Source organism: Diceros bicornis, chromosome 14 (genome assembly GCF_020826845.1).
Source record: "Diceros bicornis minor isolate mBicDic1 chromosome 14, mDicBic1.mat.cur, whole genome shotgun sequence".
Lineage (NCBI taxonomy): Eukaryota > Metazoa > Chordata > Mammalia > Perissodactyla > Rhinocerotidae > Diceros > Diceros bicornis.
Window position 1 is genome coordinate 42174167 of NC_080753.1, and position 6000 is coordinate 42180166.

The window sequence follows — 6000 nt, forward strand, 5'->3', positions numbered from 1 at the left end:
GAGATGAGATGGAGGATTGGGATGTCCCTTCTTGGCCTAGAAGGGTTTAAGAATATAAAACGTAAGTGTCTACATATATACTCCTTTTTTTTTTTTTTTTGTGAGGAAGATTCACCTCGAGCTTGAGGAAGATTAGCCCTGAGTTAACATCTATGCCAGTCGTCCTCTATTTTTGTATGTGGGATGCCTCCACAGCATCGCTGATGAGTGGAGTAGGTCCACACCCAGGATCCAAACCCACGAACCCGGACCACCAAAGCAGAGCACGTGGAAATTTTACCACTCGGCCACAGGGCTGGCCCCTATGTATACACTCTTAAGAGTCAAAACACAGATCCTTTAATCCTGGCAAGAGTCTAGAAAATACTTCCATCAGTCTGGAAAGAGAGCCCTGTGAGAAACAATGGCTTCAGAGATATTAACTATCTTTCCATTAACCTTAATATTGAATTCATGATCATTTTCCTAATCAATCTCTTCAGCATATATTTATTCAAACATGTTGCAGGTAGCTTTAGAAGAGATGGTTCAATGAACAAGAACAGATTGCATTTGGCCTTCTTGTGTATCTTTTCTCAGTCCTTCCCTTTCTCTCTTTGTCTAACACACTTCTATAGTTATTTTCTCAGCATCCCTTATACTTTTCCCTCTCCACTCCCCCTAAATTATAAGCATTTACTGGTTTGTAAACGTAAGGTCTATCCATTTACACAAGATTGTTAATTCATACATGATGTCAGTTTGGCATAATGGTTAAACACAGAGACTCTTGTATAGTTATCTATCGCTGCATAACAAATTATCCCAACATTTAGTGGGTTACAGTAATAATAAACATTTATTATCTCACACAGCTTCCATGAGTCAGGAATTTAAGGGTGACTTAACTAGGTGATTTTGACTCTGGATTTCTAGTGAGATTGGAGTCAAGATGTTAGCTGGGGCTGCAATCATCTGAAGACTTGACTAGGGCTGGAAGATCCTATTCCCAGATGGCTCATATGGCTTACGTGGATGAAAAGTCAGTGTTAGCTATAGGGAGAAGGCCTTAGTTCCTTGGCTTATGTACTTCTCCATAGGGCAGCTCAACGGCTCAGTAGATAGCAGCTGGCTTCCCCAAGAGTGAGTGACCCAACAAAGAGCAAAACAGAAGTCACAATATCTTTTGTGACCTAACTTCAGAGGTCACAATATTCTATTAGTTACATAGTTCAGTCCTATCCAGTATGGGAGGGAACTACACAAGTGTGTGCAAACCAGGAGGTAAGAATTACTGGGGCCATCTTGGAGTCTGGCTATCACAACTTTGGAGAAAGACTACTCCATTTCATACCCCAATCCTATCACTTACTAGGTTGGTGACTTTAAGAAATTTACTAAACTCTATTTCTCGATTTTCTTGTGTCTAAAATTTGGATGAGAATAGTATGATAGATTGTACTATTACTCCTATTGTTTCCTGCTACTCATGGGAGGATTATACATCACTGCCCATTGATATAGATTTATAATATACCTCCCTATGTGAGGAGTACACTTCCCCATCATGTTGACAAAAGTCATCACCATGTGAGTTGCTTTGGTCAATAAAATATAAGTAGAAGTGACACGTGCCCACCTTCCAGCAGAATCATTAAGAGCAATAAGATCTTTTTATGTCATGTTCATTTAGCTTGAGTCTATCCACAAAGAAACTGTGGAACAGAGCCATGGCTGATCCACAAAGAAATGCAATGTGAGCCTGAAATAACCCTTGCTATTATCCTACACCAAGATTTGGGGGGTGTTTGTTGTATAATTTAGGAAAATCTAACTGACACAACTATTATCTACTCATTAGGAGTGTTGCTAGGTTAAGATGAGATAATTTTTTTGAAATGCTTATAACACTGACACATAGTAAGTAACCTTACATGTTAGCTAGTAGTATGATTATAGAAACCTAAATCACATGATCTGAGTTTACAAGCCATGTCATTAATTAATTTATAATAAAAGATACACTTGATATTAAAAATAAGTATCAGAGGTGTGATTACTTTCTGGTCAGGAGACCAAAACACAGATTAGAAGATATGTTCTGAGCATAAAGTTTTAATAAAGGATAGTTTCATCATGTGGTAGCTTCCCGATCAATCAGCTCCTCCAGCCTGGGGACACTCGTGTACTGCATTCTGCTCTGTGGAAAAGACACGCTGAACAAGTCACCACTGTGCAAACACTTCTTTTTCTGTATGACCACCAATCTTCCTTTTCTCACAGTGGCTTTTACGTGAACTCTCCAGACTTATATTAACCATAATATTCCAGTATAATTTATATCAGTTACAATATAAATATAATCACTTACAATTTAAACTATTGCAACATATTTATGAGGTTTAGCATAGAGCAAATACTGTGTGCCAGGCACTGCTGTAAGCACTTTACAAACTCTTACGCACTTAATCCTGCTAATAACCCTTTGTACTATTATTATCAGCATTTTCCAGAACACACAACTGCACCCAAAGATGTTAAGTAACTTGCTCAGGGTCTGAAGCTAAGAGAGCTTACTTATACTGTTTCTTCTCTTCGTAAGATTATTCCAGTGACAAATTCCGCCACCTTTTATCAATTATTGTTATCCTGAGTACAGTGAAATGTTATTTTCATATTTTTAAACTTTATTCCTAAGCACTCTTTTTGATTTGGAGATGGGGTAGAAAGCAGGGGATAGACTAAGAAACAGGGAGCAATCTGCAGGACAATATTTTTAGTTTATGGAGTCCTGGTGTGATCCATGTTAGCTTCCCCCACGATCTCCACCACTGATACTTCCCTTCTGTGATGTGGACAACTCAGGGTTTTGAGGTTTTGTTTGTTTTCTTTTCTTTCTCTATGCCCCCACCCCCAACTCTTCGGTTTCATAAAGTGCTCCCACCCACTTCCCAGCCAGAATGTGGTTCCTAAACTTTGCCTATGGAGGAATTCTGGAGCCCCCAATATTCATAGATTTAAGAGACCACAGATGTCACAAAGCTTCCCATTTTATAAAACAGGAAATTTGAGCCCAGAGTGGTGACGCTACATACTGAGGAAGCAACCACTCTCTGAACTTCCAGCAGCATGACGACTAGGGCAGATATTTAGGACTAGAGAACGCTGCAAACACTGCTCTGCACAGGAGTTGCTCAGGAAAGACCAATGTATATCAGTTGTGTTCAGTCCCACTGTTTGTCAGTGTGTTAGTACAGCCAGCAAAAAAAGAGAAACTGGTCCAGGGACTTCATATAGAAGGAATTTAATAGAAGTAATTAGATAAATAGATGATGAAAGAATTGAGAAACCAGAAGAGGGATGAGGAATAACCCAAAGATAAGCAGGATTAGGAAGTTGCCACCTCTCCAAGGGCTAAAGGAACAAAAGGAAGAAGAGGTGATACCATCTTCTAGGAGTTGGGGCTGGAACTGCCAGTGAAGCTGGAACAGCACAAGCTGGTAGGACGGGAGCTGAGATCACCAGGAGAAGGGCTATCTGATGGGACTAGAGCAAAAGAATACTAAGGATGCTGGAGAAACCCCAAGAAGCAAAGAGGGAAGGGGCGAAATACCCTGGTCCCACTATGTTCCGCCAATGTCTCCTATTAGTCAAATCTAATGGAAACCAGAGGGCAAGGAAGTCTGGGAAATGTAGTTTCCAGTGGCATACAGCAGCATCAGAGAGTAAACAGGCAAATATTAGAAACAGTCAGAAATTTAAACAAACATTTCTGCAATTTCTGATGCCTGAGCCTACGACCCTGTACCTGCACTTGACAAGGCTCCCTAGAAAACACAGAGATGCACTTCATTTTTTGTGTGTGTGTGTGAGAAAGATTGGCTCTGAGCTAATATCCATTGAGGATCCTCCTCTTTTTGCTGAGGAAGATTAGCCCTGAGCTAACATCTGTGCATGCCCATCTTCCTCTATTTTATATGCGGGACTCTGCCACAGCATGGCTTGATGAGCAGTGCATAGGTCCGCATCAGAGATCAAACCTGGGAACCCCGGGCTGCCAAAACAGAGTGTGTGAACTTAACCACTATGCTGCTGGGCTAGCCCTGGACTTCCATTTTTAAAGACGCTGGATCAGGAAGACAGTTTCACCTTGTTTTAAGCAGGTTGTGATATATGTGGTGTGGTAGATAGGCATCCTCTCAGATGACCCCCAGTGATTCCTGCCCTGAGGGTTCATACCCTTGGGTTATCCCTTTCCTTGAACATGTGCTGCGTCTAGCGACTTGCTTCTAACAGATAGAATTTGTCAAAATGGATGGTGTGTCACTTTTGAGATTAAGTCACAAAAGGTTGTGGCTTCTGTCTTTGGCCCCTCTTGATCTCTCTCATTTGCTCATTCCCTAAGAAGGAAGCCAGCTGCCCTGTTGGAAGGCCCACATGACAAGAAACAACCAAGGACTTGAGGCCTTCAGTCTAACAGCCCCTGAGGAACTGAATCCTGCCAACAACTATGTGCATGGATTTGGAAGGGATCAATTCCACATGGATCCTTGAGATGACAGCCATCCTGGCCACGTCTTAAATGCAGCCTTGTGAGAGATCCAGAGGACCCAGCTTGGCCGAGCTTAGATCCTGAAGCTGCTAAGTTTGGGGATAATTTGTGACACAGTAATAAATAACAAATACATCCAGAGATGAACCAAACACATATATAAGGGGAAAATGAAGGGAAGAGAGGGCATAGTTTTTGGTGTTTATTATATGTCAAGTACATTATCCCCCACTGAATCTTGACATTTAATCTCTGAGGTAGGTTATCATGACTGGTTCCATTTTCCAGACCAGGAGATTGAGGATGAAAAGGGAAAATAATTTGCTCAAGGTCACATAATACTGTAAAGTAGGGTCTGATGGATGGCCAAACCGGTGTTTTTATTTCCATTATCTCACACTGTGCCAGAAACGAAAACAACCTGCCTTCAACATTGCTGTTACAAATTATAAGATCAAATTTTTTAAATCAAATGTCTTCTCGCTTTCTTAAAATCCAATTCCTATTTCTCTCACTCCTAGAATATCATAACTCACCTGAAAATAAAAACTGAGTAGGGCCATATTTCTGGTGTTTCTCAGTTAAAGACTAAAGTACAAGGAACAATATGCAGTTGGAGTAACAACAAGATTGAACCAAACAAAACCTCCAAAGAGACAGACAGTTCTTAGTTCTTTGGGCTGCTGGACCACTGGTATCATTGTATAATAAAACAACAATGATTATGATGATAACAGCAGCAAACAACAACAACTCGCATTCATTGAAGGCTCCCTTTGTGTTTGGTGCTCTTCTGAGGTCTTTACACGTATCGTTTCATTTGCCTTCTTATTGACACCATGAACCTGATTCCCTGTGATGTAGTCTCATCTGCACACCTCCCCTTTACCCTTCCATTTTACTAGGTGTATCATCTGGGCAAATAACTTAATCGCTCTGTGCCTTGGTCTCCTAAGCTACAATATGGTACAATAATAGCACCTACCTCATAAACTTATTATGCAGAGTAAATAAATTAGTGCTTGGCACACAGTGACCATTATAATGTAATTAATGAAATGAGGTAGGAACTACATTCTTCCCAATCCAATTCCAGTTCGGACAGCAGTATACAGGCAACAAGGAATACTTGTCTGCCCCTGAGCCACAGGTTAGATGGAGCACTGTGGTTCCTAACGATGGAGCCAGAGGACCGTTCTGCATGTGCTGCTGCACAACTCAGATGAGGGCACCCAAAACCTGAGCCGAGCTCTCAGGTCCAGTGTGACTGAGTCCCACTGGGACATCCATGGAGCACAGCGGTGGTAGGGTCCCCACATATTTCCACACTGACCACCTGGTATGGAAACAAGAAAGATACTTTTTTAGAGTGCTTCTTAGAAAATAGTTGATGTTAAATGGAAAGAGAGATAGTGGGAAAAGGATGGACAATAAAAAGGGGGCATACAAGTGGATACATGGAAAATTAC